General features: G+C 44.2%; 1 long non-coding RNA gene across 1 annotated transcript in view; it reads left to right on the plus strand.

Annotated features, from left to right (window-relative positions):
* Positions 1-19,630, plus strand: part of LOC138528850 (uncharacterized) — a 92,297-nt gene extending 72,667 nt beyond the window's left edge. The window contains exons 2-3 of the long non-coding RNA XR_011284266.1: positions 18,716-18,847; positions 19,292-19,630. This is a non-coding gene — a long non-coding RNA (uncharacterized lncRNA). The remainder of the gene's footprint in view (positions 1-18,715; positions 18,848-19,291) is intronic.
* The last annotated feature ends 2,043 nt before the right edge of the window (positions 19,631-21,673 follow it).

The raw sequence follows: 21,673 nt of genomic DNA on the forward strand, positions 1-21,673 counted from the left end.
GCTGCACGTATTCATGTCATTATTCTAGTATGGTGGCATTCAATTGTTTTTAGCTCCCCTTAACTAAAAATATTGTTTACCCAACACCCGATAAGCTATAACTACTTATGTTTTATGTTAAAAACAGTCACCTTCATTCCTTTCTAAAGAGCCTTGTGCCCCCCTGGACATCCATACAGGGGACAACCCCACATTTTGAAGGGTATCCCATGGTTTAACTCCAACAATACTGTAGACCACTGTTCTAGTGGAATTCTCTGACACTTCTAGGGTGCATTATAGTTGTCTTGAGCCATGCTTTCAGTGGGTAGGCAATGCCACCCGTGTAAAATACAGAGGTATGACATTCAGTACAATGTTTGTCTTGTGTTAAGGATTTTAAAGATGCGACACACTCTAGACCAGGACTCTTTCTACTGGCCAGGGATGCAGCACACAAAAAAACACTTTTAAGTTTCCAACATTAGGTTCAATTTTTTGAGAAGGCAGCCAACCCGTCTCACACACTCCTTTACGTACATCCTGTATCGCAATGGACCATAGACCAGGCCGGAGTGTAAAAGGAAATATTTATTTATTTTTCATTTTTAATAAAATCAAACACATTCACTAGAGGGCAGCAATCACCAGTGTGGTAATAATTACACAGGAAAATGATAGGATATTCTTAGTTTAACCTTCTAACATTACATACACAATGCACAGATGAAAGAAAGCAAGGCTACTTTTTGGATAGTATTTTTAAATGGCACCACAGTGAAGCATTCCCCCTGTCACACTCCCTCAAACCCCAGTTAACCACAATTCGCATGGTTGGAGAGGAGTAGCAAGGAGTCAGAATACTAGGTAAAAATCAGAATGAAAATCCGACTTACCACCACAGAATGGGAGGCAAAATCGGATTGAGCTCCCTTGAAAACTGATCAAAACGGCACTTGGAATTATTGAATGGGTATTTTACATGTGTGGTTGAATGGAGAAGGCAAGCATGTGTGTGGCTGTATCCAAGAAGCAAGAAAACTTACAAGCTACAAGTTATTGTACTAAACATAGGCATATAGTTTAGAAAGCAATTTTGGGAGGAAAAAACAGTGCAGCAAAATCACACGTGGAAGAATTGCAATTTCTTGACTTTTTAAAACAGGCTAACAACTTCAGAAATGAGGTAACCAGTTAAAATCGGAAATCGGTTTCAATGCTAAGATACAAAGGCACAGAACAGGTATGATACTAAAGTGAAAGGGTGACTATAGATGTGTGACCATGTAGGATTTTTAAAAATAAAGGGAAATCGAATTTTATGATGAAATCAGTTACATGGGCAAACTCAGTTTTGTTAGCAAAGTGATTTGTACTACTGCAACTTTATTTTGTTAAAGAAAGACACAGTAGGCGAGAAGGTTACTTGCAAGGTTAACCTAGACACACTGCACTCAGCTCTATGTGGGAATTAATTACATTATTCAAAATAGTACTAAGGACTTATACAATGGACTGAAATGATTGGAAAGAATGGCGCTAACACAGGAAGACTAATTTAAATTTTTCTAAGGACAGGATACACAAAGGATTCTGACAAGTTAAGAAGTTACTAGAATACTTGTAGGATTTCTTCTAGGGTTTATTCTAAGGTAGAACAAATGGCAAGGTAACTGAATGGTGTATGCAGCGTTTTGATATTGGGGAGGGGTGATACTTACAAGAAGCACTTGAATTGGGCAGTTTGGACAGCCAGCTGGGTCTTGGACAGTGGGACAAGGATCTGGTCACTGCACAGCGGCAGCTTTCCTTTAGGGACAAAGCGAGGCAACCGGGGTCTTGTCTCTGTGGAGAGTGGGTGCATCAGCTGGGCAAAGCAGGTAGTGGGGAAAAGCAGGTCTGCGCTGGATAATCCCAAAGAGGGCTCAGCAGCCTTTCCCCCTTTCTCCCTGAATTATTGTGATTTTTGTAGGGTTTAGTTCTGAATGGTGGTTCTGCCTGGATAGGAGGGGCTGGATCTGGTTCAGCTATCCCTGTTCTGTCACTGGAGTCTTGCAAAGTGGATTCTGAATGTCTGGATCTCTGGATGTTGAATCTTGAAGGTGGAAATGTGAAAAGTCCTCACTCTCTCTGAGCTTCCTCCTCTTATAGGCAGGGTGACATCAGAGGATTTTTTACTATGGGCAGAACTAAGCTGGACATACCTCTAAAATTGGATAGGTCAGCTGAGGATGTCACCGCCTCCCTGTAAGCAGATTGGACCTAGGTAAGTGACATCAGTTTTATGGTGTGTGCTTTATGATGTGCATGGTCATCCCGCAGTTACTTTTGCCAAATCAGTTATGACACAAAACCGTCATATTTATAAATGTCACCCTTATAAAAAGTAGATAGGCAAGTACCATATTTCACATGAAGCATACTATTCCAAACCCAAAGTTTGTACGATGCTGTTTAGTCCCTCTGGCAATCTTTCGCAATTTCTATGGCACATATTTCCTCTACAAATGGATTCACAGAAGCCTATCAAGGTTGGGCATATTTTCAACAGGTTTCATGACTGTACCATTTATGGTTTTTCCAGAAATGTCACTTTACTGGCGTTTGTGTCCCCCACATGCTAGGAGGCTCCACATCATCTTATTTTAATGGCTCAAAAATTACATTTAAGCTGTTAAAATTTCACATTAATGCATTTTCAGACTACGGAAAGAAATGTCTTAATATTAAAAGTCTTTTGAATCCAGTGGGCTGCTTTGTTCCCAAAAGTGGGCAGTCTTTCCAACCCCCAAGCCAAATGTCTTTCTCTGGCCCACTGGCACAGAGCTTGTCATGACTACTCCTTTGATCCTAGGCAGTTGAAGCTGATGAGAGGAGAGGAGTCAACAGGAATTCCCACTTCAGTGCCTGGGCTGCCCATTGTCGATTTGCTGCAGAAATGCCAGTCAGTCTGATGAGGTCGCACATTCTCACACCTTGGCCCTTTCAGAGTTTGTGGAGAAGTTGCCTTTCTTGCTAAACTGGTTTGACAGCAATTCCTGGGCCTAGCAAGGATGATTTGTCTTCGGGGGGAAAAATAAAACAGAGCACAATATACACATTTTTGCAGCTATTCTACCTATAATGTACAATTGTGTTCCTTTGCGAGCTACAGTATTTTTGCCCTTTTAACTTTCAAAGAGCAGTTTTCTTATTTTGCAAAAGCAGATTTCACACATGTATTTATTTCAGTTCATGTTGAGATTCCCAATGCGGTTCTGTAGCACACATTTTCTTTGGCATTAAGTTTCTAACAAGCTTTGCATAGCTCTGGTCAATTTCTTCTATACAGGAATATGCATGGCAAATGAGTTCATTCAAACTGACACATAGCAAGTGAGAGAGAGAGCTTTTTTGAAGAAATTTGCGATGCAAGACACAGGCAGGGCTAGATTGCATAAAACAAATTGTGTGCTGTTTTAAAAGGAAAAAGTCACCAGGGCGATGTCATCTGGAATGCATGTCATTTTTCAAAGCAGCACATAACTTTTTGTCATTCGGGGGAATGAGGCAATGCCGGCCCATTTTTGTTTGAAGTGTTGATAATGCTTGCCCCACAAGTGCCAGGGTGGGTTTCCATGAAGGGCACAGCTTTGGGATGTTTTAAAATGAAAGGAGAACAATTGCAGTGCAGAGCCACTCTTCATTTAATTTCTTTTCTTTGGATTGACATGAAGAAAACAAAGTGCAGCCATTATATCTGTAGCTGCTAAACTGCAGTTTTGTGATGCCTGGGAATATGTGCTCAGCAAACACAGTGCAGCAATGATTTCTTTGTAACTGCTAGATGAAGTTTCGTTGTAGTGGGGTCTGCCTTAGGCCTTAAAGTACCCCACACTTCATTGCCAACAATGCCCACATGTATCTATGCCTGCGACAAATTGGATTCTACTCTGCAGGTCGCACAAGGACGAGTAGGGGGAAATGTCCACTCAGCCTTCACACTTTTACAAACCAAGAGCAAACACAATCATAAAGGGGAAACAGGCACAGTTAAGAGATATGCCTCCTTTGCCTTTTTGTGGTAACATGGGCTGAGGGAAGGCTTTGCTCTTAAGAGGGGTGTGACTGTGATCCAGTAGGGACCCTAACAACACAGTACTACAGTCCCAAATAAAGGGAATGTCCAATCAAGGTTCTATAAATATATATATACTTTAATCAACAAACCATCTGCAATATAACTATCTAGAAAACACTGTAGAAAACCAACCCCTGTTGAAAGAAATAGAAAATGCAACAAACTGGAAAACGTATCACTCTGAGCACACGGGTGATAGGCAAATTACCAATCACTAAAAAAGGATATGTATTTGGATGAAAGAAGGTGCAGTAGTGACTTAACTAGTCTCTAGAGTCCAAGTCGACCAAGGGTGCAGTTAGTGCTCAACAGTACTTGGTTCTTTGGTGGGTCGACAATGTCAGACCCAGGCAGTTTCGAACTTTGATGTGAGCAAATCGAGCTTGGTTTAGGCACAGTGGATGGTGTGGGCCCAAGCAGCAAGAAGGCCTGCCTTTTGTAGTTCAGCGTTGCCATTATCTATGTTTTGTATTTTGCAAGTACATTAGCCTCCGTCCCAGAGAGAGTCAACATAACAATTGACTACAATGTTTACATAAGCAGAGTATGGTGTACCCAGCTGAAGGCCGTTGGGGAGCAGCCCCGATTATTACAAAAAACTCTACTGGATTTCTTTGCAACATGAAAAAGCAAATCTCACAGCCTGCATTTTACTAAATATGAATGTGTTTCATCGTACAGTGCATTTAGCAAGAAGGCCTGGTCTGCGGCTCAGACCACATTCCATAGTAAGAATGGCTAATATGGGCAGACATAGTTAATACATGTCACTAGGGGCACTGGCCTGTTGTGTTGACAGGCCTCATGTTTTACTTTGGGCAGGAAAATGTGTTTTAACATTGGCAATGTAGGCCGATATAGTGCACTAGCATTCTGAAAGCATATTCTATGGTGGCAGTGCTGGCATATGGTGCGACTATGATCTGTTGTTTTTCTGTTCTGTGTTGGATTTGGCAGGGTATATATACAGTGGGAATGTGAGTGGCACTTTGAAGGGGAGGCAATCATGCCCACATCCACCTGTGTGGCAGTTGATGTGGCTCCACATTTTATCAGTTGTCCATGCACAGCAGCGTGTGGTGAGGTATACTAGGACACCAACAGCCATCCTGCACAGTTGCACAAGTATAGTGTATCATTTACCAAGGCAGTGTATGAGAGGTGAATAAGGGCCACATTTTACATTTAACAACTTTGTCAATTGCATATTATTTTGTCATAACCTTAGGGATTGTGATAAATCCAGGGAATTTGCCCCTTCTCTCCAAGATGGAGTCACTCCATTTAGGACTAGGGAGGTGAGCCGGCTAAGCTAAATACTCCCTAGGGGCAGAGCAAGCAGGATCCCACTGGGGGTGATCCCCTGCCTAGGGGCAAGGAATCCCCAAGCAAGGATTTTATTCCACCTCCCTGTAACACAGAATCCCAATGATTTGTTTGCTATATGGCAATTGAGCAGGGCATTAATGTACATTGCCATTTAAAAATTGATGGTTTGGTTTTTGACTCGTTATTGTTGCTGCCTTACATGAAGCACAGAACCAATGGATGATGCCATCTCATTTCAGGGAGGAATAAAATGGTTCTGTGAAACCAACATAGAGAGAGAGAGAACCAGCCAGAGAGCGAGAGAAGCAAGGGTGCATAGAAATGCATAAGAGGTAATGTCTTCCTCAGAGGATGTGGTGTGGTGGGTGGGGGAACAGAGAAGCCCACCTAAGAGTGCAACCTCCAGGAAAGTGGGGAGTCCTCAGAGCCTCAGAGCTGCCCAGGAGAAGAGTGAATGAGGCCACCCTTCAGAAGCGGCATACCGGCGTCTTCGATCCCCGATGCAGAAGTCCTGTCAGATGAGTATGGGAGGAACTGACACATAATACCCTATGGAGAGGACGGGATAGCAGTGCAGTAAGGCCACATGAAACCCCACAAAGGGCTGGGAGAACCAATAATGTAGGAAAGGCTGAGAAGCAACATAGCCCACGCTGGGCTGAGAACCGAGATACCCTATGAAGGGGTAAGAGAACGGACAATGCAAGAAAGGTGGAGAATCCACACAGCTCACACTGGAGTGAGAACCAGGAACCAATGAATCAGCGAAAGAACCAATAATGCAGGAAAGGTTGAAAAGTCAAATAGCCCATGCCACTCTGGGAACCGAGATACCCCACAAAAATGTGAGAAAAACGAAACTGCAAGATAGTCAGAAAACCTGAATAGGCCACCCCAGGCTGAGAATAGATACCCTACGAAGGGGTAAGGAATCAGACAAGCAAGAAGGGCTGCAAAGACCAGTAGCCAAGTCAAGTGAAGATCAGTGATATCCCACAAAGGGATATGAATACCAACAATACCAGTTGAGCTGGGACAGGAGAATGGCTGAAAAGCAGCAACATCCTACATATCCATAGGCGGGGTGAAAGACATTGGCCCTCATTACGACCCTGGCGGAAAGGGGTTTACGCCGGCGTAAACCATGGCGCCCCTTTCCGCCTGAGTACGAGTTCCCTTAGCGCCATGGTGATTTTAACGCCTGCTTTTAGCAGGCGTTAAAATCCATGGCGCTAAGGGACCTTGTTGTTAATTACGCCACCGTAATTTACGGTGGCGTAATTAACGCCTTCCCCACTCCCATTATACCCTATGGGGCAGAAATGGGAATGGGGAAGGGTAAATGGGGATTGGGGACTTACCGCCCCGCCAAGGTCGGAATGGGGCGGTAAGTCCGCCAACCACCATGGCGGAGTTGGCAGCTTAGCGCCATGGACCATGGTGCAAATAGCACCATGGATCTCCGCCAGGGTCGTAATGAGGGCCATTGCCATTTACCAGACTTGATTGCCCAAAGAGCCAGTTTTCCCAGATGGGAAGAACACACAAAGAGACAGCGGACAGATCTAAAGTCTGAACTCCACTGCACAGCCAGGCAGATTTCCTATAGAAAGAGAAACATGTTTTGGTGGAGACCCAGATCAAGAAACCCCAGGAAAAGAACACGAAAAGACAGTTGAAACTGTACAGCCAGGCCAGCGGCCTGAGCGAGAACTAAGAGATTTGGGTGGGGCCAGAAACCAGCCACCATTTCCCAATTGAGGGGGAGTTTGCTTTCCTAGACTAAGTCTATGTTTTCTTTCTTTTGTATTAGTTGTAGGGACAGACACTATGTTAGTTTAAGTTGGAGAGTGTCACGTATTCCCTTGGAATTACCTAGCTAGCTACGAAATACTGGGCCTTATGGGGAAATTCCCCACCTGTGATGGAGCAGGAACAACCTAGCACCCTACAAATACAACAAGCAGCATGGGGTTGTGACTTAGAAGCTGGGTAGACGTCTCCACCCCGTCTAAGTGCACATCCCCTTTCTGTGCCTGCAACAAAGTTATGTATGATTAAGTGATGTAGAGAAATGTGGGTATGTGGATTGATAGTTTACCTCATGAAACTCACAGTAAGCCTTCCTCCTTCACCCACCTTTTAAGCACATTGAACCCTAAATGGGAACTGTCAGTGTATGACAGAGTCTTTAAAGTGTCACTTCATAGACTGCGCATGTTATGAGCAGAGCAAAACAGAATTCAAACAGAATGAATGGCATAGCATATTGGCATAACATTTTCCAAATTGAATATGGAGTCAAATGAACACACTGATTAATTAATATGTAAATTAATACATGTTATTGTCAAAATATACTGCTCACTCCTTTAATGCAACAATGTAACAAATCCATCCCTTCACATCATATAATTCACAATTCACATTTCTATTAAGTCACTCATGAGCAGGTGCTACAAGAACAACTCTTTCAAAACCATCAACGCCCAATAACTGCTCTGTTCATGATGCCCCTACTGGCACAAGTTCTCTTTGAAATGCCAAAATCCATCAATACCAATGAATACCAAATTCAGTCACCAGGATACCTGCAACATGCTGAATGTTACCTATACCAAAACTATGGATCTTTCTTTCAATGCTAGAGAAATGTAATCTTGTAATGCAAATGCAATGATAGCTAAGGAATAATTATTTCTTTGCAAAACATCCAAAGATGTGAACAATGATAACCAATGGAAAGTACTGCACTCTATTTCATAAATATACTAATAAAAAATGCAATAATGCAAGCCATTATGCAAGTATGAAATATAAGGTTGAAATGCCAGAGTATTCAAATTCAAGCATGTCATGCTAGAGTGCAATTGCAGAATGGAATACAATAGCAATAGTGGAAACTGAATAAAATGTTAGAACATTTTCCATTTAAGAGTAGGTAATACCCAGCAAACAAACGTATTGAATGTCTACTTCTGAAATTAAGCAAGACGTTCCCTGTCAATAGATGGGGCCTGTAAAAGTATGACAGGATCTTCAGACTGCTTGCTCAGCTACACGCCATCAGGAGAGTCAGCATGCCAGCTTTTCTGTTGGTCAACCTGCCAGTCTACCCAAAGAAGGCTTGTATACCTTTTATGGACCTTTTTAATGGAAAACCCCTCAGGGATCTACTTGATGTCACTTGATGGGCATCCCTCTGAGTCTGGTATTCCCAATGCAATCCTATGAAGCTGGAACTTAGAAACCCTGTCCCTAAGGTATGTTGCATAACACAAGGTAATTGTTATGCCCCAACCATTCAAGTTGGTCAACAACTTCAGGTTTGTTAAACAATTCCCAATTTTATATGGCATATCTGTTTGATGCAAATGTAACTGGTTTATCTGTGTACAGCTATGCGTCAAAATGCCTTACGTGAGCATAAGGCCATGCACTTATCGTGTGCCTAGAAAGATGCTGTTGATGATTAAGTGTTGTCATTCTGCTATCACTGACAACTTGTTTCTTTCGTGAATAAAGGACAAGGCCACGTTAAATAGCTTCTCTTGAGAATTACTGTAAAATCATTTTTGGAAGGAATAGAAAAAAAATGAGTTTTTCCTAGTTGCACAGTCTACCCGTTTGTGCTAGATGTAATGACCAATAAAGATGACAAACCAAATAACCCTGCAGACTCAAGGAATATGGCAAAATACTACTTTATTCTCATTTAATAAAGTAGGGAGACCTGAAATACATAGGACTGATGCATGCACACTCACACACAAACCTGATTAAACAGGGGTTTTATACCCAATTATACGTCATCTAGGATGTCATCCTACGTGGCAAATAATAAAACCTATCGAGGGGTGGGATAGGTTAGGGGAACATATCTACTTATAGAACATATAAGGATTAGTGCTTCATTGGCTACCCCTTATCTGTAGGGCACATCTTGAACTACCTCTAAATTGATACTGATATTAATATTTTATTTATATCGCGCTCATACACAAGTGTTTTAGAGCACGACCAAGCAAAGGGAGGGGAACAGGTTAGAACAAAAATAGCGATGTTACTAGGCCCAGTGACATTAATAATGTACAAGTGCATGGAAAAGAAGGGGGAAAGCGCGTGGAATGGGCAGAAGAGGAAAGTGTGGAACAAAGGAGGGAAAAGAAAAAAGAATAAGTGAAATAAATAAATAAATAAATAAATAAATAAATAAATAAATAAATAAATGCAGTGAAAAAGGTAGTGCAGCCAGCAAGTGGCAAGGGCATGATTAGTCAGATAGGGTATATCTGATAAGTGCAGAAGAAGAGCGGGGGACTGTATGGTCACAGATACAGATCCCAGGGGTGGCCCGGAGGCAGTGCAGGAGAGAGGCAGGGTGAGCAGGTAGCAGGGCCCGAGGCCGGCCAGGTGCACGGTGCCGCGAGAGAAGTAGATCAACAGGGGAGAAGAGGGGCAAAGGAGAAGCGAAGAGGAAATGCATACAGTACTGATTATAGCGGACGTAATAGCAGCGGGCTGGACTATGCAACATTGCATGTTAGGTTGTCCACTAGACCCACTGATAGGTTGGCATTCCTGTGACGAATCAACTTCCGGTGCACCAGTGGTATAGGGATGAATATCAGTTTCTAAACCATCAATCAACCCCACACCTCTAGTACACCAAAAGGGATCCGAACAGCTTGGAATACAAGTAAATGATAAGACCTCCTTGTCCAATTTTGGTAACATGGACGGAACGGCAGGTTTATCTCGGCAAGGTCGTGGATAGTTGTTATTTGCAACACAGCGAAAATACAATTATTACCCAATGATAAAAGGGACTGTCCAGTCAAAGTTGTATAAAAATATCGATTTAATTATTACTATAACAAACAGTTCTAGCACACTACAATTACAACCCACACTGTAAAGGAACACATAGGACATACAGTTTCACAAAGGAAAGGGATGCACTCTGGATACTGACAGGAGGGTAGTTGATAAAGTAATCAGTCTTATAGTTCAAGATTATTTGGTTCCAGCAGCAAAGGGGCAAAGGGTCCTAACTGTCTCTCGGGGCCATTGGAGAAGACCCAGGGGCAGAACCACAATGTAAAATAATAGTTAATCGGTGCCCCTCTGCAAGAACGAACACGGCTAAATGACCTGTTCTTTAGGAAGGTACCCACTCGAGAGTCCGCAGCCACACTTAAGCTCACTGTACCTTTCACAGAAGAGAAATATCCATTTGCATATCAGTCTTTGTCCCACCCACATGGGCAGTCTAGCACCGAAATGCTATGGCAATTCTCTTCTGAACAAGAGTACCAACAGCAACCCCATACACATGTTTCAGTCTTTTTGGGCCTCTCTGAGCACAGTGAGCAAGGGGTCCACGTATGGATGACCCTAGGAAACTTAGGGTGACTAAGTGGCGGAAGACAGCTGCGGGTACCAGGCAGCAGGCAGTTCGGCAAGTGAGGCTGGACGGATGTCTTCAGGCTGTCCGGTGCGGCAGCTCAGGGCCAAGAACTGTTGTCTCTGTGCTGGTTGGCGGATCTCGAATACTGGTTGAGGCGTCTTGGACAGCTATGGAAACTGTAGCATGACAATAGTCAGCAGTGCAGCCGGATGCGGTTTGAGGACTCGACTGTCTCAAAATGTGTCCTTAAAAAGATGGAAGATGGATTATGCTTGTGTGGCACTCCTCTTAGCTTCTTCCCAGGGCTTGTGTCCTTTCAAGGCGGACGGTTCTGGAGCTGCTGGACGGGTCAGCTGAGTCTGGTATCCACCTCTGTTCCCTGGGAGATGTTTAGGGGAGGGATCTTGCTTCCCTCTTGGATCTCCTGGACTTCCTTCACTGGCGGAAGATGTAAGGTAGACTGTACCTTCAATTCGGGTCCAATGAGTCCTTCTTCTTACTCTTTATGAAGTCTTCAGATGATCTGATCAGTGAGGGGCTCAGCCCTCTTTTAAAGCCAAATGGGCCCCAGCGATCGGTGTAGGCTAAGCCCACCTTAATGAACCAATCCTGGGTCCTCACCAACAATCTTCAGTGATGCTTCAGGTCAGAACCAGGGCACTTGGTAACAGACAGGGGAAGGATGACAACATATACTTCTAAGTCCCACGCATCTTCCTGTCTGCTGTACATCAAAGTTTCTCCCTAATTAACTGAGCCCTATGCAGCACCTGATCACAACATGGGCCTCCTTTGAAGTAGTGGGTTGCAGGCAGACTTTCGTCTGCTACATTTCAAATACTTCCCTGCTCTGAAAGGAGTGGTTCCAGACACTTTCATACCAATGAGGGGTGTTAGTACCACGTTGACACATTGCATTACAAAGATGCGTCTGACGTTTGGTCTCCATTGTCACTCCCTGCAGCCAGACCTTCCATAAGGCCTACTAATTAACATTCTTCAGTATTCGCCGCCACCAGCAAGGTTTCACAATGGAGATGCAAATCCATGAGGCCTTGAAATTCTAATCAGGCTGCCCATGGCCAAAGGCTTTTGATGTACCCACGGCTGTCAGGTGTCAGCTCCACATGAAAGGGGAGGGCAGAGCTGTGTCCTCCCAGAGTACATGACTATTTTTCTGCTGTGCGGTGAGCGTGTAAAATGTGCGAGGGAATGGCCCCATCGTTCATTCTTATTAAAACAAACAAAAAAAGCCCTGGCAAGCACAATGTTCCCGTGCGGATGGTCAAATTCCTCAAATGCCCCCCAGCCTCAACATGTGAAGCCCTACCCTACTGAAGGTCTAGTTCGTCATCAAGGCGAAAGTACCGGCTGAGACCATCTGCATTTCCATGCTGGGAACCTGGCTTGTGCTTGATATCCATATCTAATCCCTGATGGAATATGGCCCACCGCAAAAGCTTTGGGTTCTCCCCTTGCATGTCCATTAAGCATCACAGAGGTCTGTGGTCCGTCTGGATCGCAAAGTGAGACCCTAAGATGTAGGGTTTCAGCTTCTTTTCGTCCTACATGACTGCATACGCCTCTTTTTCTATGACAGCCCAGTACCTTTCCCTTTTTGTCAGACACCTGCTAATGTAGGCGACAGGTTGGTCAACCCCTTCAGAGTTCAGCTGCGCTAACACTGCTCCAATCCCAAAATCACAGGTGTCTGTCTGGATAATGAATTCCTGACCATAGTCTGGCACTTTCAGAATTGGGGCCCCGTACAATCCATCCTTTAAATTGAGAAAGGAGGTTTGACAGGTGGGGGTCCAAGCTACCTTCTTTGGCATCTTTTTGGATGTTACATAATTCAGGGGCATGGCAATGGTCCCATACCCCCAGAAGAATGACCGGTAGTACCAGTGAGACCCAGAAAGGCTCTCACTTGCGTCTGTGTGGTGGGGATGTCCCAATTCTCCACAGCCTGTACCTTCGCTTCAAGAGATTGTTTCATACCTCCACCTAGGTAAGTCACTGTACCCTGCGCTATCTGGCCCTTCGTGGCCTTGATAGTCAGGCCTGCATTCTGCAGTGCCTGAAGCACTTGTTTCAGGTGGAATAGATGATCCTCCCAGGTGTGGCTGAACACAGCAATGTCATCTAGATAGGTTTTCATTCCGGACAAAACCTGGTTAACCATCCTCTGGAAAGTGGCAGAGGCATTCTTCAATCCAAAGGGCATCAGATTGAACTGATTATGTGCTTCCGAGGTTGAGAATGCCAGCCTCCTTGCTCCATCTGTCAAGCCTACCTGCCAATACCCTGCTGTGAGGTGAAAAGTACTCATGTGCTTGGCAGCTCATCTGCCCGAGGAATGGGGTGAGCATCTGTCTTCATCACAGAATTGAGCCCCCTGTAGTCCACACAAATGCAAACTTCAGTCTTCCCACTACTGGTCTAATTAGGTACCAGTAGCACAGGGCTAGCCATGGGGCTGTGTGATGGCTCTATCACTCCTAGGGACATCTTGGAAACTTCCTCCTTGATGGTGTCCCTGACCTTATCAGACAACCGGTGAATTCTACTCTTCACTGGATTACTGTCTCCAGTGTCCAGATCAGGGGTCCACCAATCTGTGCGACCGGGAGTTAGCGAAAACAAACCAGCCAACTGTCCCAGTAAACGGTGACAGTCTGTCAGTTGCTGTTCTGACAGGCCCGTTGCAAGGTTGACACCATATGTGGCTTCAGTGTGCAGGAGGTATGGGAGGGGATTGGTCTCCTCAGTCTCTCCGTCAGTCACTAATGCCATGACCAAGTCATCCCAGCTATAATGGGATTCTAGCTGGTTGATGTGAAAGACCCTGCACATCTGTTTAGGTCCTTTCACGTCAATGAGATAATTCACCTCACTGACCTTTTCCAGCACACAGCAAGGCCAGGTCCACTTGTCCTGAAGGGCACTGGGCTTGACAGACTCCATAATCCACACCCACTGGCCTGGAGAATAGACTGTCAATGTGGCCTGTTGGTCATGCCAGTGCTTCATCAGCTCCTGACTGGCCTTTAGATTCTTTATCGACTGTTCCAAGTACTTTGCCATTCTAGACCAAAGGCTGAGTGCACAGCCCACCACATCTCATGATGGGGATGAGGGTTTGCTTTCCCATCCCTCCTTCACTAGACTGAGGGGACCTCATACAGGGTGTCCAAACAGAAGCTCAAAGGGGCTAAACCCTACTCCAGTCTATGGCATCTCCCTGTAGACGAACAGAAGGCATAGCAGGACAATATCACATTTTCTCCTCAGGTGCTCTTCCAAGCCACCTATCATGCCTTTCAGGGTCTTGTTGAACCGCTCAACAAGCCCATTGGTTTGTGGATGAAAGGAGGTAGAGAACCGGTAAGTGACTCCACACTCTTCCCACATAGCCTTCATATATGCTGATATGAAGTTTTATCCCCTGTTAGAAATGACTTCCTTGGGGAATCCAACATGAGAGAATATCCCAATCAGAGCCTTCGCAACCACAGGGGCTTTGATGCTCCTCAGATGGACAGCCTCAGGGTATCTCGTGGCATGGTCCACCACCACCAAGATATATCGGTTCCCTGAGCTGGTTTGAGGTCCACAATATCCATGCCTATTCTCTCAAAAGGCCGGCCAACCACGGGTAGTGGAATTAAGGAGGCCTTTGTGGCACCACCTGACTTGCAATAAGCTTGACAAGTCGGGCAGAACCCACCAACCTTCTGGTGTCCTCGCCCTCAGAATCCTTTGGCTCACTGCACAGGAGTCCATCCTCCCAGTACACTTTGAAGATTACAGGGGCCTCCCCCTGAGCCTGCTCCTCCGCCTGCTTCTGCAGACCCACCAGAGGGGGACACTCTTTTTGTGCTTTGTAGAAGTCAGTCGGATCTGGGCCCGCAGCTGATGCAAATTCATCCAGCTTCGGCAGACCCTTCAGATCTGCACCCACCTGGCCCTCCGCCTCAGGTTCCTGCGCTGTGCAAAGCAACTCCGAAGTCACAGGGTCCCCTGCTACCAAAGTAGGGTCCTCCGTGGCTACTAGCCCCTATCCCACAGGAGTAGGCGACTCAGTAGTCTGTGTATCTGGACTAGGGGCTACCGGCCAAGCCGGTCCTTCCAACAAGGCCTCTGGAAGCACTCCAGGCCCTAAGGCTTTCAGAGCGTTCAATCTGGCATTTTCTTTGGCCCTCGATCGTCTAGCCGCTGCAACTATTTCATGACCAGGAAGATCATTACCCAAACAGACATGGGACAGGGATGGAGTCTTTCACTGCTACACGGCACTGGGTCGTTACACCCTGCTAGCTGAACTCTACTATCTCCAAGGGGCAGTTACTCGTACCATCAAATCCACTTACGCACAACTCAGGCCCATCAATATACTGGCCTGGCTGTACCCACTGCTGGGTGACAGAGGTGACGCTAGCCACGGTGTCTCAGACCGCAGGAGTTTTATGTCCATTGATGTACACGTGCTCTAGATAAAGTTGAGTATTATTGAGAATTGGGGCCTCTTCTGGAGATCCGGTACTGTTCCCACTCAGTGTAACCAATCCACATTCGGCCACTTCCTAGCCTATTAGGAAATCTTCCTCTAAGAGGCCCACACTAATGATGGCCTCCTCCATGAGTCCAGCATGTAGCCAACATTCACTATGGCTTGCTTGGGTAAGCCCTTGCAAGCAGGATCCACTTTCCTATGGCCCATCTCCTTCCACACAAAACAAACTTTGGGTGGTGAGAACGCAGGTGTCCCAGTGTTAGTGGTGTCCACGCTCCTTTTCTTCTGTGTGCACGGCTGAACTAGAGTGTGGGGGTTTCCCTTTGCTCTTTTGGGGACCTGAATTTCAATAAGATTGGGTTGGACCTTTGTCCTTCCAATCCTTGTTTAGTTTTTTGTCTGCCGATTTCTCTTCCGGTTTGGGTGTGCTCACCTGAGCCTTATTCTGGACTCGAGTACTCTCAAACCTGTCGGCAGCCTTTGAAAGCTCCTTGGGGTCTGTGATAGTCTTGTCCACTAGATGCTGGTGTAGGTCAACCTCACAATTTTTCAACACATGCTCACACGCAATGAAATTATACATCCCTTTAAATGTGTCAACTTTGTTAGCAGTCACCCACCCACTCAGATATTTCAACGACAAGTGTGTGAATGTTTAAAATGTATGCCCACTTTTCTTTCTGAGCTCTACGAAGCTCCTGAGATACTGTTCTGGGGATTTACAGAACTTCCTGAGGAGGGCTACCTTCATGCTCTCATAAACGGGCCTTTCCTCAGGAGTTAACTGAAGAATTGCATCAGTCCCTGAAGTCGGTAAGCGACTCATCAGGGCTGCACCCCACAGTACCTCATCAACCTCCTGCAGCTGGAATGCCAGCTTGAGCACTTCAAACCAGTCAAGACTCTTGTTCCCCACTTCATAAGCCTATACTAAGTCTTTTGGTATGTGCCGTTGGGATTTATCCCGGGCACTCTGGTTTGAGCCACTTTCTGCTCTTCAAGTGCCAGCTTGCACAGCTCAATGGTGACCTTGACCCACTGTTTCTGTTCCTCTAGCACCAGTCTCCTCTCCTTGAACAGGAGCTTTCTAGCCGCTAGCTCATTAACAGCTGGAACAATGGACATGCCACTTAGAGACTGTGTTGAGGCCTGGGACCTGCGGGATGTCGCACTAACCCCTGTCCTCACTGCTCATACAGTCATCCTTGTCATTTACCCCCTCCGGAAGGTTTTGTCGGTTCGGGTACATGGGGCTTAGCCAGTCCCCTGTGGTTGTCTCCCCAACCGCCCTTGCTTCTACCCAAGCTTGGAGGCTGGTCAGCAACTCAGGTTTATTAACCTTAGTGTTGTGGGCAAGTCCCCTCTCTTGACATAAGACGCACAGGACATCCTTGGTCATGCCTTTTATAGTCTCCATTACTATTACAATTACCTAGCAGTGACTAAATGCTGCCTGGAATAGTACTTTTATCGTTAGATGACGAAGCTGAAAGCAAGGCTTCAAATGATCTGACCGCTTGCCATCAATGTGACGAATCAACTTCCGGGGAAACAGTAGTCCAGGGATGAATATCGGTTTCTAAACCATCAATCAACCCCACACCTCTAGTACACCAGAAGGGATCCGAACAGGTTGGAATACAAGTAAATTATAAGACCTCCTTGTCCAATTTTGGTAACATGGACGGAACGGCAGGCTTATCTCTGCCAGGTCGTGGATCGTTGGTTAGTTGCAACACAGCGAAAATACAATTATTGCCCAATGATAAAAGGGACTGTCCAGTTAAGGTTGTATACAAATATCTACTTTATTATTACTACAACAGACAGTTCTAGCACACTACAATTACAACCCACACTGTAAAGAAACACAGAGGATGGACAAAGGAAAGGGATGCACTCTGGATACTGACACAAGGGTAGTTGGTAAAGTAATGTTTCTGAGGTAGCTTGGCTGAATTTGACACAAGCTGATCGTCCATTTTCCTACCATGGCCGTCCTTGCCACGTTATATATACCTCTTTAGCAAGTTTCGATATGTCTTTTCTACCTTGTGTTACTGCGTATTTCCAGTTATTGGTCAGTAAGTAACGTCCTCTTCTTGGTATTTCACGATTACTTTATCTTTGGGTACATGTTTCCCTTAGTGCTTCAGTTGCATCATCACTTCTTAGGTTTTTCATATCGTTTCCATATAGCTTCATCTATCTTCTTTAGGACATCACTTCATGCTCGTCAGATTTCACTTAACGTTCCATTATGCCCATTGGTGCGGGCTGACATCCGTCCAGGCGATGTCCTTCCCCTTGCTCAGTGCGAGGGTTCATTTTATATAGGATGTCTGAGTGCATTGCGTCTCTCATACATTTGATGCAGTACAGGGACAATATATTGGGTCCCATTTATAGCTGGTCTCCTGCGGGGGTGGGAACTAGTGGGAAAGCCTCCACCTGCTCCTCCCCACATTATACCACTGTGCACAGCTACATTCATAAATTAAGAATATTTTATTAAAGACACATACCCCACTGGGAGGTTATGTCACTTATGTGTAAATGTGTAGCAGACTCAACCAGGGTAGTTACCTTTCAGCATTTAACGCGTTTTAATATTTTCAGCTTATTCAAAGCACCTATTTGCACATAGTTCTAAGCACCTTTAATCAAGCTTCTGGGCATTACACTCTTATCAACAGCATCTGTTCAGGCCTAGGCCAGTTATGCTTACTTGCTTTTAGGTTCAGGGGAATGATGGGAATGCTGACATGAAGTGGCATCTCCTGCGCTATCTTACCCCCTGCAGGGCAGAATGGGTCCTACCACATGACAACAGAGGACAGATTTTGGTATTGGTAGACATCCTGACGAGCACTAGTTTGTTATTTTCATTTGAGACTAGGGAACCATCATCTGAGAAGCAGGGCTAAGAGGCATTATTTCCTTTGATGAAACTGACCTGTTTCAAACATGTCTCCTTGTACGTGTCTCCTTACCTCAGGATGCTCATTCCATTTCCCCTCTACTGCCCTGCCTTCTAGACAAATAGTTCATACGAAATCAAAATATGACCTACATAATTAAAAAGTGAACATGTGTACCCCCTTTCTGTATTCTAAGGTCCGATCAGAGTCAGTACCTCAATATCACAGATCAAGGTTTTATGTCATGCTTACAAACGTATATATCTATCCAACTCGCAAAACTGCCCTAAATCGGGCAGGTGATCATACCAAAAGTTGCTACCAAATAGAAAAATGTTTGTATTGCTATTTATAGCCACCAATTTAATGATGCATTATAGTTTGATTATAAATGATTTGCGTAATTCGGAATTTGACTTAAAAACTGCTTGCACTTGCAGATACTGAACGAGCATTATTGTTGCTGCAAAAATGCTGCACTCGATTGCAAAGGCCAGAGGAACAACAACTAAAAATGGCGATGGAAAAAGTTATGGGGCTTTTTAGGAGTAGCTTATTTCAGGTTTTACTGGGTGAGTTCATTTACATTTGTTTCTTTAATACCTGGAATTATAACACTTGTATTCATTTGTTAACATTGTTTTAAAGCACTGATTGGAAAGGTCTGTGAAAAAAGACTAATTTTTAAATTGCTTATTAAACGTGAATACTGTGCCTACAACTTCATGGTGAGTTTATAAAAAGAGGCATACATAAAATGCTTTAACAATGGAGACTAAAGTACCCAAAATGCGCATGTGATGCTTTGTGTAAAAGTCTTAAACAGTGCAGTTACCTTCAAAAAGCTGGTTTTGAAAAGCTTTTTAATCAAACGCTTCTCACTATCAGCCTTTGCATTGGGGTTTCGACTTCATTGGAGGGATGGGAACAGAGTTGGAAGAAATGCTGTAATCAAATGTTAAATTTGAGCAATGTAGAATGAATCTGATCGGTGCATCTGTTTCTGGCTTTTTTAGGTATTGCTAAAGAGCCTCTGCTCTCTGCCAGAGCCATTGCAGCAGGAGATTGTGAGGCTTTGGTGCCAATCAGCTGCTTTGTGATGCATAAAGATGGCATCGTGGTGGAAGCTCTTTTATAGTGTTGGCCTTTTTTGTAGAAGCTAGTGCAACTGTGAGAGTTGGGGAGACAATTGCCGGACATTGCTTTATTCTATGCTGCTTGATGCATTGATGTTTATTCTACTTTTGCACTGCATGACGGTGTAATTGAAAAATACAATAACGCGACTCCCAATTTATAGCATGTAGCTCTTCTGTGTTGCAGGGAGTGTCTTTCATTGTTTCACTATATCCTAAATAAAGCAACAATTTCACGAGTGCCATCTGGGAATTACAGCACATGACCGACAAAGTCACTTCTACTAACTACTGTGTGTCAGCTCTGTGATAATATTTCTATTGAGTGTGTGTGTTTTCGTGCGTGACAGCATTCAGCTGCAGTATTTCATGATACATTATAGTGAACAAGTAACTGCATTATTGTATAAAACAGTAACATGGCGTGCATTTTTAGCTGTCTGACATGCAATGCAACGATCCACTGTAGTGAATTCATTTCTGAATTATGTTATTGGAGAATATTGTGTTTGTCGCTAACGGATTGTTTTTGCAAGATGGTGTGAAACAGTGGTGCTCCAACATATAGCATGCGGGCCAGATTAAGCCTCCAGGGCATGATTCATAGCCATCCAAGTTATTGGAATTTTAAAATGAAGTGCAGCCTCTTGCTAGTTCTCTAGATTTTAATGAGCAAACAAAGAAAGATAGGAATTAAAACAAGTGACACATCTTTATTATCTATATATTTATACCCATACTTGGAACAGAAATAAAATCACCAAACCAAAACATTTCCTTCAAAGTAGGTAGCACTCCAGTTTCATCACCACTTCTCTACATACAAACATGTTTCAACTGATGATACATTACTTTTGATACTCTAGCTATGAAACTGCATAACACAGTGTTAACATGGAACTGGTTAGGCTAAACTTCAAAATAATGAAATCTTGATTTATGAATCCTCCTGGAAATGTAAACAATTATATTATTAGTTGAACTTAACAGAAGAACATTATTCTGATTTCACAACTGATGTTTACAATATAAATTGCCATTTAGTATTGACGTTAAAGCATAGTATGACAGGCGTTACAATATGATAGTGCAAGAGAGGGTGGGTTGTTCTTAATTGTAGCCACGAGTGCCTTGTAATCTTGGGTAACTCATATATACAGTGGTGTTGCAGTCATGGGAAGGAAAAGGGAAGCTATCAGCGCTTGGACATGGATTGACTTATTGCAGTTAGCCTTGTTGTATTAGGCAAACACCATAGACACACAGCTATTGTATTACATTAGGAGGACATTGAAAGAAAATGCTAGAGAGACAAAAAGGGGTATCCTCTTTGACATGCAGTAAGGAGGATATTGTGAGCTCTTTGGAAGGAAAGAAAAGCAGTTAGCACTGAGTGGTAGGGTTCATTACAGTACAACCTTGCGATCAGGGTCAAGCAATATATTGTGAGTTCATGTTTCCGGTGAGGAGAAAAGGAATCGGTACATGGTGGTGAAGGAATTTGATGCAGTGTAGCCTTGTGATCTTTGGCAAACAGCATATACTTAGCTCTTGTGTTCCATCCATAGGGAATACAGCAATCTTCACAGGAGTCGGTAATGGGGTTGGATGGATCCATTACAGTGCAGCCTTGTTCTCTGTAGAGACAGCACATCCAGAGTCCTTGTGTTGCAACCAAAAGGTGGAATGGAAGCAGTCAGTACTAGAAAGTGAATGTGTTGTTGAGAAGCAGCCATGTGATACTGAACACACCTCTACTCCATTATAAAAACCTGACACACAGTGCTTGCAGGAGAATGTGTTGCTATTTCGGTGTTCCTCTGTATCACCCACTGTTCCAATAACCAATCCTGGAAACTGGCCCCACCTTCTCCTACCATCACCTGGCCCTTGAGAAAGGGTCTATGTACAGGCCAAACGCTCAGAGGCTTGCACACTGCGCAGACAGGGTTTGCTGTCACTTAATCTGCCCCTAACCTTTTCTCAGTAATTTAAAATTGCTGACTGCACCCCCCCCCCTTGCCATAACCACACCCTTTCTGCTTTCTGAGAATGGATAAGAGCAGATCTTGAACTTGCATACATCTACTTGGTAAATTGTAGGCTTGTGGTTCATGTCAATATCATTTCTTTATGTTTACCTTTGGCCCCTCTGTAACCTTCTTTAAGCAATGTAACACCCTTTTATTTCTCAGAAATTATTACATGTTTAATTAAAGGGAACATGGATATTATAGCTGACATTAGTGCAAGGAAGTTAAT

This window comes from Ambystoma mexicanum, chromosome 7q (assembly GCF_040938575.1).
Source record: "Ambystoma mexicanum isolate Mex_15411 chromosome 7q, UKY_AmexF1_1, whole genome shotgun sequence".
Classification (NCBI taxonomy): Eukaryota; Metazoa; Chordata; class Amphibia; order Caudata; family Ambystomatidae; genus Ambystoma; species Ambystoma mexicanum.